The 13242-nt window shown below is 37.2% G+C and overlaps 1 protein-coding gene across 2 annotated transcripts in view; it reads right to left on the bottom strand.

Annotated features, from left to right (window-relative positions):
- The window catches only part of LOC106072326 (ras and EF-hand domain-containing protein homolog), a 66239-nt gene extending 53551 nt beyond the window's left edge, over positions 1 to 12688 (bottom strand). Inside the window, exon 1 of one of the 2 annotated variants that reach the window (XM_056043995.1) lies at positions 12045 to 12688. The gene's annotated coding sequence lies outside the window, so the exon portion shown is untranslated. The remainder of the gene's footprint in view (positions 1 to 12044) is intronic. The other variant, XM_056043996.1, reaches the window with a different exon arrangement.
- Between the last annotated feature and the right edge of the window lie 554 nt (positions 12689 to 13242).

Genomic DNA, 13242 nt, shown 5'->3' with positions numbered 1-13242 from the left:
TGTATTCAGTTGTACCTCAGTATTCGACGATAGAAACAACAAAAATAATAACATAGTTGAATACCGAGATAATAATTTAAAGCAACGTCGATACATTTGTATTAGGGCTTAGTAAAATGCACATGAGAGTAAATATAGCATTTAATGTTTAATCGTTTACTAAGGCATTTATAACTAAGCTGTTAACTGGGGGCCCTATTCAACACATTCCCCCCACCACATTTCAACAAAAGCGATTGGACCAGAGCGCTAATAGCTTGCTACAGCATGATAGACTCGCTATCCAAAAAGCAATAATAAAGATAGTATTATCCTTCTTAGCAACAGAAGACGCACCGCGAGGAATTGAATCCTCCGGATTATACTGCCACTAAAAAAAAAATCCTACCACTATAGCAGTTAACCACAAAGACAACTGACTGCTCTTAGGACTTTTATTATACCATTTTTAATCTGTATACTTAGTTATCATACCCTAATAGTTCTAAGTCCTAGTCATTAATGTCAATAAGTCATTGGAACAATCCACTGCATTCAGAGACCTTTATAAACACTAATAAGTGCCATGAAAATATAGTGACACTTAAAGTTTCTTGGAATTAATTTTTTCCAACTGGGTGGACTACAGTGAGGCTGAAGGTTTTCCAATAATCTGGTTAATTGAAAACGTCACACACACCCCGTGTGTGAGCACGCAAGTGAGCACAATTAGGTTAGCAGGTGAGAATACGCGTGGGTAGGTCAAAGTTGATGGTCACCATCTGTTTCAAAGTAGTCTGCTCACGAAATCTACTCAAAGCACGTGCATTGAGTAGCCTGCTATATGGCTTAATCGACAAGTGACAACAAAAAATATTAGTAGGATATTTTTTTTAGAGAATGAATGTCTTTTGCAGTAATTAATAGTATGTAGTATTATAAGAACAGCCAGTTCGATCTTGTTTTAAAAATGGTTTAAATGATTGTGAATATAATATGCATAATCATTTTGTTTTTTAAAAGACTATTAATGCAAAATACCAAAAGTAGTCGACAATATTTCGAGCAAGATACAAGCATACATCTATTTAATTATGATACAGGCAAAATGGGGCACTAGTCAAATCGGATTTTCAATAGTGCTTTTAATTTTTTAAAAACCTAAATGTGACAGACACACTGGCAGCAGGCCTACAAATAAACCACGACCACAACTACAACCACCATAAAAAACAACAACAAACTTCTTTAAGTTAACCGCTTATAAAAAGGGAAACAATATTTAAATAATTCCAAAAAATAAAATTATATGACATAACTGATCAACCATAAAAAACAAACACAAGGGGGCGGAGCAAAGCAAAACTTGACTCGTTTGTCCACATCTTGGGTCACGATAAGATCTCAGGCTCTTACCTTGAAATGGAAATCGCCTTTCTTTTCTTAAAAAAAAAAGCCTTATTTTCTTTTCCTATTATGTTTCTAGTGACGTCTAGAATGTAAGATGACCACAATGAAGTGGGGTGTCAAAAAAAGAAATCGCGTGACAGCAGGTGTGACAGAACTGGGTCACCTGCACTAGATTTCGTCCCTTCGTGAAGGCTAGCCAACGAGCTTTGGATCAAAAGTTTTGAGTTTGAAAAAAATAAAAAAAGAATAAAAAATCTGCCCTGTGGTGATAGAGGAGGGGGGGGGGGAGTGGTTAATCATATCTTTCAATTGACAGGACGCAGAGTGGTGTGTAGATATTAGAATAACGAAAGAGAGAGAGAGAGAGAAAACACAGACGGGGGGGGGGGGGGTGTTGTCAAATAAGTTAAAATTAATGTACCTGACAAAACTTAAATACTATGCATTACTGGACCTTCGTGGAAAAACCTTCTTGGAGGGTGGTAAAATCCTGGACGGGGATTTCGAAAACGGCTCTAACGATTTTCCAAGAAATATGACAGTTGGGGAAGGAATTACTCATATATACCCAGATATAGTTCGTTCATCGTGGTTCGATGATGACCACTTTGTCATCCAGGGGGCTGAGGGCTTTGCACTGGGGTTTTATGCCTCATCATGTGGCTGGTGAGACCTATGTGAGCCCGGAATGTTCGGCCGCACACTGGGCAGGTTATTCCAGCTGGAGCTAGTGTCGTTTGCCTTGCTTTTCTTTGGCGTTTTTCTTCTGCCAGCGTTGTTCTCTTTTCCTCAGCAACCTGTGCGCCAGTTTTCACAGCGCGTCGCCATGATGCTCTGTCATGTGCCTCTGTCTCCCAGGTGCCTGGGCCTATGCTGAACGCCTTCAGAGAAGCTTTGAGGGTGTCCCTGAAGCGCTTACTTTGACCGCCTTGCGAGCGCTTTCCTTCCTTTAATTGGCGTTCTTCCATTCTGTAGACGTGACCTGCCCAGCGCAGCTGGGACTGCATCTGGATTGCGTGGATGCTTTGCAGACCCGCTCTTCGAAGGACTTCAGTATCTGGCATTTTTTCTTGCCATTTGATATTCAGTATTTTTCTTAGGCATGTCATATGGAAGTGGTTCAGTTTCTTTGCATGCTTTCTGTATACTGTCCTCGTTTCTGAAGCATAGAGCAATGCAGGGAGGATGACAGCTCGATAGATCCCTAGCTTTGTATTTGGGGTGATACCTCGTCTGTTCCAGACATTTTTAGACTGCCATGATATGTGAATCTGTCCACTGCATTTATATCATGTCCATTTATCTTGATGCTTGGATCCGAGTTGGCTTTCTCTGGAGCAGGCAAATATAAGACTTAGTCTTTTTTGTGTTAATGGTAAGGCCAAAGTCTGATCATGCTCTTGAGAAGTCACTGACGATGCTTTGCAAATCATTTTCAGAGCAGGCATTTAGGGCACAATCGTCAGCAAATAGCAAGTCCCTGATTACTGCTGATTTTATTTATGCTTTTGCTTTGAGCCGCCTCGGGTTGAATAGGCCACCATCAAATCTGTTTGTTATATTTATCCCGTTATTTTCTCATAGCAGAGAACATGATACTGAACAGTGTAGGTGCTAGGACACAGCCTTGTTTCACCCTGTTTGATACTTCGAAGGCCTCTGATGGTTATCCAATTTCCTGGACACGAGCCTTTATGTCATCATGAAATAGTCTCACCATGGATATGAATTTTGTGGACATCCATACTTTGACATAATCTTCCAGAGTCCTTTTCTGCTAAAAGTGTCGAATGCCTTTGTTAAGTCGACATATATTGAGAAGAGGTCAGCATTTTGTTCTTGGCATTTTTCCTGGAGCTGCCTTGCTGCAAAGATCATGTCAATGGTTCCACGCTCTTTTCTAAAGCCGCAGTAGCTTTCTGGTAGTAGACCATGTTCTAGGTGTTGCATGAGCCGATTTAGTAGGATGCGTGCGAGGATTTTCCCAGCTCCAGTTTGAGCGTTATAATTTTTCAAAGTATACAAAAAAATTAATTTAAACTAGAAAATAGTTCGGATAGTTCAAGAACATTAAGAGCACCTACTTCAAAGACTACATTTCGAACATATATACAATATAATATTATAGTCTATTAGATATTATAGTCTATTAGAATATTATAGTCTATTAGATATTATAGTCTATTAGAATACTATAGTCTGTTGGATATTATAGTCTATTAGAATATTATATACTATATTTACTCATTCACTTACCCATTATTTTTTTCTCGAGGGACTGCCCGGGGGGGGGGGGGGAATAGGCGTTTAAAAAATTTTTCAGTTTTTCTTACAATACCTCTATTCCAGATATTCATGGATGCAGCCAGAGTGGACACGGATCTCGAAAACGGCTCTAACGTTTTTCCATTAGCTCTATAAGTTGTCTTTTTTTTTAAAGTATTTTTATGTTTTTATTGTTATTTTCTGTTGCCTTCGGGGGCTCAGCTCATATTAAAGCTCATATAATAAGCAAAACATGTTAAAAATTATGTTTCCACTTTATATACAATGTCTTGTTCCACCATACATTGATTTACTTACAGACAAAACTAGCTATACATTGGGTCCCCCTTTGTTTTCTTTTTTTTTGGCTTCATCTCCCTTGAAAAGAAAGGTTCCATGGACATTTTTCAATCATTTTGAAGACAACTTGTCTTATATTGATTACACATGGCCTCTTATATGAAATAGCTTTGGGTCTTGTCAATTTCAAATTTGCTTCTGGTTTGAATCTTTTTTTTTTTTTGACTACGCCTACAGGAAAAATTTCAATATTGCAGCATGCGCTAAAACCCATAGAGCGTTTTGGCAGCTGACCCGGAAACACGTGACCATCGCCCTATCATTGGGGAGGAGAGGGCGGGGAAATATTGAACGCCAGTAATTTCATAAGTATATATTAAGAAAGACTGTAAACATCTTTATACGACAAAAATAGAAAAATGTAGAAAAAAAAAAAAAGCTTCTGTACTAAAAAGTTGGGTATGAGCTCAGTCTTGAAACATTTGAACCTGCCCCCCCCCCCCCCCCCAAAGGAGACATCTGCTGAGGAGATCAGATCGATAGGTTAGATCTTCACCTGGGACATCAATATGACAACTCTATTTATAGATGTTTATATCTTACGATGTTGCCAAAGTAGGTCACGCGCCCTTATATGTGGAATAACACAAACATATACGAAAAGATATATGTCGAGATTTCTGTCTCAAGGGGGAAAGAAAACCCTCGTACACTCTCGATATAAATACACTCGCCTTAGGGCCATATTTTCACAGGACATCTTTAAGGAATCATCAACATTTATGTTAATGTGGGGCTTTTTAGGGAGACAACTTTTAATTAAAATAGTTTTGGGCCGTTTAAAAAAAAAAATTGAAGATAGAGTAAATATAGATGCAGGGTCTGGGCTTAGGGTTAGACATTTTCTGCCGCCCCAGATTATATCCACTGAAGCAAGTGAAATTACAATTGTACTTTCCGGGCCCGCTTTAAAATCTACTTTCTACAGAGATGGGGGGGGGGAATGAAAGGTGGAGAGGAGCGGGCTCGTAAAATCATGTAGACGAGTAACGTTCAGATCTCGAAACATTTGCTCAAATATCTCGTATGGTAACAATTACTGTTGCTTTATTGTTTTCATTATTGCATAGTTCGTCGTGCAATCCTTCTATTGCCTTGGCTAAAAAAAAGATAAAATAGTGTGTTGAATTAAGTTAAAGAAATAAAAATTGAATATTTGATTCATTCTAATAGCGGTATAGCTTTTTTTTTTTTTTTTTTAAATGGATGTTAACACAGAAAGTAAGATTATCATTATCCAATAGTGTCAGACATTAAGATATGAAAGACAATGGCATGTGAGCGACACTCCACCATTTTGTTGGTATCAAATATTATACATATAAATCTTGCTTTCAACTTGTCTTCTAATGCTATATATAGAACTAGAGGGTTTAAATTTCACACCATCTCAATTATTTGTCAATCAATGCCCGCTATGATAAAAATCATTTTAAATAATTTTGCTACATCTAACAAATTTTAATTCCGTCATCTTGTATGTATCATTTGATGTCAGTAATGTGCATGAACAAGTGCTAATCTCGTCATTATGTCATAGAACTCATTATTAAGATAAGCTTTTTTTTTTGTCGACCACTTATTTATCTTGAGTTCAGTTATCTTCTAAAATGATATAAACAGTCTCATCTTTATTTATACCATAAGGGCATTGTTTTAGTTTTGAATGAATTAGCTGTTAATATGAACCAAGTGGGATTCGCCAAATCAGCTATGTGACTGACATTTAAATGTAAAATTTAAAATAGGCACACACAAAATTGCAGAGCATCATGGCAATCGTTAATTAATTAATTTTTAAAAAATAAAAACAATGCTCGCTATTGGGTTTTGCTTAGTTCATAAAACGCTGGGGTTATGTTTGAGTGTTTCGTGTGTTAATGTTGTTCGCATTTGCATCTACATATTGTTATACTAGTTATACTGAAGTGGCCAATTATAGTCAAACAGAATTCCCGTTGATTTGGTCCAATAAAATTATCTTATGATCCAATACATTTGACATAATTTTGTTACGAAGCTAAGAAATATTCTGATAAAAGTAAATAATGAAATCCGATGCTCTTTCCTTACTTAGTATCACCAGCTAGCTAAAAGTGTAGACCTCTATCGATACACATATTGTATCGTTTTATCACACTTGCAATTACATCTCTATAGACATCCATCAAACTGGCCATTATTATTATCTGCCTACGTCGCACCAGCTTCTGGCCATACCATTCATTAAGACTTCCTATTAACCACATTGCCTCACACAACAGCTGTCTCTTTTTTTTATGGGCTACTTTATTGCCTCCACACCGCCTCTTCCAAACGATATAAAATAAACAGCGAGATATAAAATATAAGACATGTGACTACCCGGTGTACACCATATTATTTACGACAATTATCGATAGAGCTACTTTTTTTAACATCAGGAATAGATTGAGATACAACCTAGAGCATTGTTTTGAGAACCCCCGCATTTTATGGCATGATATATTTATTGTTTGTCGCAATATCAATGCTATGAGTATGGTCGTTGAAAAGAATTATGCAACTGGGTTACAGTATGTGGTTATTGATTGGCAGTGAATCGGTGGAAAAAATTCACGACAAAATGTGTATAAAAATGACCACATTGTTGTAATCTTTAAATTCAGCACCACTAATAAGCAGAACGCTGACAGTAAGCAAAATATAATTTTAGGTACATTAAATAGACGTGAATATTGTTTTAAATAGAGTTCATGGAATATTTTATATTTTAAAATACTTCAGTAAATGTTATAGCCACTTCAAGATGACCTGCGCGTTTCCATTGTTTTGCTTGGGATATACGCCATGAGTAACGCCATTAGTAAAATCACTAAACCTAGAGACACTTCAAAACAGAAGAATAAAAAGGAAAGTAGCTAATACATAAAATACTGAACCATAATTTACAAACAGAAAACAAAACCCAATGAAATATTCAGAAAGACACAAAGATAGAGACACATTTCTTATTCCATAAGCTAGAACAAATTCGTACAAGGGCTCTATCTTTCATAGTGCCATTAGAGAATGTAATGGGTTGCATGAACTAAAAGAACTATCTTCTTTTTTGATGTAACGTCTGTAGCATATAAGATAAAATAAGTACAGAAGTGTTGCCTAATTGGATTATTTTATTTTTGAGGAATTGTTTAAATTTATTTTTTAGTTAAAAATGCTGCAACGCCTGCGAGTGGTTTTAAACATAATATATAATATAAAATATATTCTATATAAACGAAGAGAAATCAATAGAGAGAAATGTGGGGGTGAAACAAGTGACTCTAAAAAAACGTATGACCTACTACACTACTAGTCAAATTATTACTAAATGTAGACGTATGGGGCCCTAGGGGCCTATTTCTAACCCAAAACATTGACTCAGCCTAGGAAACTATTCAGTCAAACACACAACTATAACACTTATTTTGAAAGGTAAATCCTAACAGTTCACAGTAGCTAGGGATTTGGGGGCCTTGACCTCTTTAGGGGCCCCAGCATTCTGACATTCGACATCATGACATGAGATAATGTGCGAATTGAAAGGGATAAACTAAGAACGCCAGTAAGATGAGACGCCTGAGGATGACGTAATCCTACGTGAACGTACAATAGTACAGTGTGGTAAATTATTAAAATGAAAAATTCTAGAGTAAAGATATGTGCTCGAATATGTGTGTGTGTGTGTGTGTGTGAAAGAGAGAGGGCGTAAGATAGATACAAAAAAGATATAGAAAGAGAAAGAGGAGAGAGAGAGAGAAAGACTAAATAGTGACAGAGAGACAGACAAAGGAGAAAGACAGAGAGAGAGAGAGAGAGAGAAAGAAATAATAGGACAAAGAAAGACAAGAGAGCGGGAAAGGCATAGAAATTGAAAATATGGACAGAGAAAAAGAGAAAAGGGAGAGAGAGAAAGAGAAAGACAAAATAGAGAGCGAGAGGGAGAAATAAAAAAAAGAGAAAGATAAAAGAGAGAAAGAGAGGGAAAAACAAGAGAGAGAGAGAGAGAGAGAGAAAGAAACAAGAGAGGGTGAGAGAGAGAGAGAGGTGGAAAGAGAGACACAAATGAGACATGGACATTTTTAAAATTAAAAAACAACAACACTACATCACCATAAATACAATTCTCAACATAATAAAACCAAACATTAATCTTTCCTAATTACAAAGACATAGCTGGCGAGAGGAGAAAAACGTGAGCGGTCACATTTATCATTTCCTATAGCGAATGAGCTTTAAAAAAACAAAAATGTAAATGTAATAGCCCAGTGTTTCCCAAACTGTGTTCCATGGAACCTTTGTGTTCCTCAAGCCATTAATATGAGTTCCATGAACTACTGGAATAATGAACTAGACTAGGCCACCGTGTGAAACAACCTCTATAAAAATAAGCTAAGTGTTACGCTGAATACTCAGAATGTGCAAAGTGTTCCGTTAAGGAAAAAGTTTGGGAACCACTGTAATAGCCCATTTTTTTTGTTGCCCAGTCTTTGATTTGTAGCTACAGACATCTAATACAACTAAATCGATGTAGGAATGGGAGTAGCCGGGGTGGGGGTTGAGTTTAAAACCCCTACCAGGGGGGTTTGCAGTCAAAACACGCTCTTCTAGAAAACAAAACCAAAAAAAAAATATAATGCAAACGACAATCCCCAAATTCCAAGAGCATAGCTAAGGAAGATTTTGATTTTAAGACCCCCTCCGAAATCTACGATAAAACCCTCTCTTCAAAATATATAAATCTATCCGTACATCAGTCACCAGATTCTAGCCAAGAGGATTTTTGTGTTTATAGCACACCCTCCAGCGGAGCTTTCAGCTAAAAAACCACCTCTTCAATATAACAAAAGCAAATTACACACTCAAAATTCTATGAGCGTAGCCAAAGGGATTCTTTATTTTAAACCCCTTTTCAGCGGTGTTTGAAGATAAAAAGTACCTTTTCAATATAAAAAAAGAAAACTAGTCAAAATGCTATGATCGAAGCCAAAGGGGGTTTTGAGTTTAAACCCCCTCCAGTGGGGTTTGAAGATAAAAAATACCTATTCCATATGACCCCCCCCCCAGAAAGATGATTTTGAAGATAAAACTTCTCTTTTCGATATAAAATCTAAAGCAAACTACAGTCACATAATTCTAAGAGCGTAGCCAAGAGAGGTTACACATTTCTACTAGTAGATGGGCTCAATTAATAAAGTACAGTGAATAGTCAACTGCCGAAAATGAAAAAAACTAAATGTGGCTCAACAACGATGGCTATGTCGGATTTTAGAAGTAAGTTTAAGAGATCGGGTCTTAATCAGGGAAATCCTTTGCCAAATTGGGAGTCGACCCCTTAGTAAGGTTTTCACAGAGCATCGCATGAGGTTTGCGGGACTTGTTCTCCGACAAAATGAATTACGCATATTAAGAGGCATAATGGAGGCCATTACTAGGAAAGCGCAAACAGGGACATCCTAGTATAACTTGGCGCCACACTTTCATGGAGGTCCTCAGAGCAGGTTGGAAGAGGCTTCATACGTTGCCAGTGACAGATTTTTGTGGAAGCAGTTTACCGCCCAATGCTTCAAACGACGCGGGGGTCTAAGTCAGTAAGAATAGCACATTAGATTTTTAAAATAAAACTTTTAATAGCAGGATATTGCACTGTACATACCTCAGAATATGCACTTTGTTGGCTTTCAATACCGGAAATGGTGATTTCCCCCCCCCCCCCGAAAAAAAATCCTGGCTACGCCCATAGATGTAGGTCTATCACATACTTGATATCAAATTTTATATAAACTTGAACAGACTTCTTTTAAAACAAACTTGTAGATAACTATATACCAAGAAATCAGATACAGTAGAAAGACAAATGAAATGATAATCGAGATAAAATCATGTCAAGCTTAAACGAGAATGGGCAGAGAAATGAGCCAGAGGCTGCCTTAGAGCACCATCAGCCCGTAGTCAAAATATTCGTGGACCTCATAAGAAGAATAGATCGCCTCGAATACGAAGATATGATCGCCCCGAATATAAATAATGCATCGCCCTAAACTAGAGTAGGATCGATCACCCCAAGAAACAATAATTAAGAATCCATACTAGTTATGTCTCTTGAACATCAAAACAATATTAAAGTCCATGCAAGTTTTAAAACTAAGAAAGTTTTCAGAGGGTTTTCTTCCAGTAGATAATTAAAAAAACAAAAAAAACTATGTGTCTGTATGGACGTAGTTATTAGAAATAAACACCTTTTGATCCATGCTAATGAAAGTTAGCACATATTTTCCTCAGATCTTTGCGAGGTGCTTAGGATAAGTTAAAACCATCTATACCAGTGATTGCCAAACTTTTTTATCTCGTAGACCCCTTGCCATCTTTTCTGGTTTTCAGTAGACCCTCTCCCTTCTGCTTAACTTATATTGCATTTTTCAAATTCACCAACTTCATTTTTAAAACTTATTTCTAATTGTAGTGAGTAGAAGAATGAAAAAATAATTTAAAGCTACATTTTAAGTTAAAAATGTATCTTTTTATTGATGAAATTCAAATTTAAACCAATTTAAATAACAGTTAATATGTATAACTGGAATCACCAAACACATTGGATTTTTTTTGAAGGTACATTATCCGTTGCTACGGATATTATGTTTCATATAGGAATTTGTTTTTCTATGAAGTAGTCTTTAAACATTAAATATTAATTAATTAATTAATTAATCGATGGGCCTTAAGTATCATTGTAAAAGTTTTCGAAAGAGCAGGTTCTCGTGTATTTCTAAATCTTTCACATGTGGCTCAAATATTGAGTACGCGGAACAGTTTTCACTAACAGAGAATGATCGAAGGTGAGTAACTGGCGCCTATACCAGTAAACTTTGGGCAGTTTGCATTACACAGCGATACACCCTGTCAGAGCCTGCGACGCCGCTGATCCTATACTGTATATGTCGTTTGCGAAGAATCATACAAAAAGCTTTTAACGTTAAATCTCATCCCAGCTATGTGACCCTGAAGTGTATTGTTGCTTAAAGAAATTCGTTTAATAATATCCCTCTTCTCTGCAGATTTAGGCTTAATGCAGTCCTTCATACAATGCAGGCTTAATGCAGTCCTTCATACAATGCAGGCTTAATGCAGTCCTTCATACAATGCAGGCTTAATGCAGTCCTTCATACAATGCAGGCTTAATGCAGTCCTTCATACATTGCAGACTTAATGCAGTCCTTCATACATTGCAGGCTTAATGCAGTCCTTCATACAATGCAGACTAAATGCAGTCCTTCATACAATGCAGGCTTAATGCAGTCCTTCATATAATGCAGGCTTAATGCAGTCCTTCATACAATGCAGGCTTAATGCAGTCCTTCATACAATGCAGGCTTAATGCAGTCCTTCATACAATGCAGACTTAATGCAGTCCTTCATACAATGCAGGCTTAATGCAGTCCTTCATACAATGCAGGCTTAATGCAGTCCTTCATACAATGCAGGCTTAATGCAGTCCTTCATACAATGCAGGCTTAATGCAGTCCTTCATACAATGCAGGCTTAATGCAGTCCTTCATACAATGCAGGCTTAATATCATAACCCTACCCTTAATGAGCCATTAATGATTATACTAATGACAGTTTAGACCAGAGGCGTAGTGAGTAAATGTGCGCCCAGGGCAAAAAAACTTTATTGGCGCCCCCCCCCCCCACACACAAATTTTCCTTGAACATAACAAAGAATATATAGGCCTCTTAAATAAAAAGAACTTAATAAATAATAATAGAATATAAATGACCTTAAAATGTATTACCTAACTAAAATATCTACAATAATTTTTTTTTGGCGCCTCTCTGCGTGTTGCACTCCCCTGAGGGTGCCGCCCGGGGCATCGTGCCCCCCTCTCACTACGCCTCTGATTTAGACACTTGTTCATTTAAAAAAAAAAGACAATGGTTAATGCTAAATTAGATCTAGATTTCATGTTGAATACAGTGGCCAACAACACAAACACCAAACTCCCACTTACCTTCAAATATTCAGAAATCAAAACAGGTTTATTAATATATGTTCCTTCTGTGTCACACTGTACTTTTGCTACTGAACCTTAGTAACTTCTGCTAGTGGTAACACTGTCTCGTATAGAAAAAAAAAATCCCTGTATACACGCGTTAATAGTTGGACGTTTTGTTTCCTTAACAGGAAGTATTTGCGCCGATTTATTGTTCCGTATTTTTGTCAAACACTGGGCGCGAGCACTGTCTGCTGACAACAGCTTTTTAGAATTACTCCCCTTGGAATTATAACGAGTGGATTATCTCGCCACTGCGGGATCAGGATCAATACGTGATATAGATGTCGATCTCTATAGAAGTATACTCCTTGTGTGCGCTCAAAATCAGAGGGCTAGGAGTAGACGCGACGAGACACTATAAACAAACAGTTGGCAATTGTAGGCTGTATTATTGTAATGAGAGTGCTTGGCTTAGCCTAATAAGACAGCTCGGTCACGTGACACGGCGATGTGTTCTCAGACACATAAAAGAAAGTCTAGCTGGGACACACACCAACGAGATGGGCCTGCTCCATAACACGGTTGACTATCTCGACAACAATATAGATCTAGATTGAACAAAAAATGAATGAGGATAAGAGGGAAAAAAAACAACCAACCAACACATACACACTCAACAGGACTTAGCACGGAGACAGAGGCTGTACGCTGCAACAGCTGGTTGCATTAACCTACACACCTGTTGAATCTCCCTCCCAGTCTCCTATATAAAACGCTAATCCCCTCCTCATCACAGCCCCCCCCCCCTTATCCTTATATAGACTTCCTGACACACTCCTTGAGTGTATATTATAATTATGTTTGTATTTCGTCAGCTGGTTATTAAGCTCTATATTGTTCTGGAGAGATTGTTTTTGTTTTTTTTGTATCCAATTTTTTTAATACTACAGAAATAGAGCCTGGTATATACCTTTGCTAATATAGTCCTTCCTTTCACTCTGGGCATCAGTGTATCTATCTTGGATACGCCTACTCCCAGTAACATTGAAAGTACTCAACGAAATGTACACAATTGGGAATTTTTTTTTTAACTTCTGACAAGAACAATTATCTAAAAAAAATTGTTATAAAAAAGTGTTTGGTGATAACTAATTATAAAGTAAAGTTCCCCTTTCAGACCTTGCGATCCATAGGGCAGATGATGTAAAGGTCA

This window comes from Biomphalaria glabrata, chromosome 10 (genome assembly GCF_947242115.1).
Source record: "Biomphalaria glabrata chromosome 10, xgBioGlab47.1, whole genome shotgun sequence".
Lineage (NCBI taxonomy): Eukaryota > Metazoa > Mollusca > Gastropoda > Planorbidae > Biomphalaria > Biomphalaria glabrata.
This window is presented reverse-complemented; position numbering and strand designations above follow the sequence as displayed.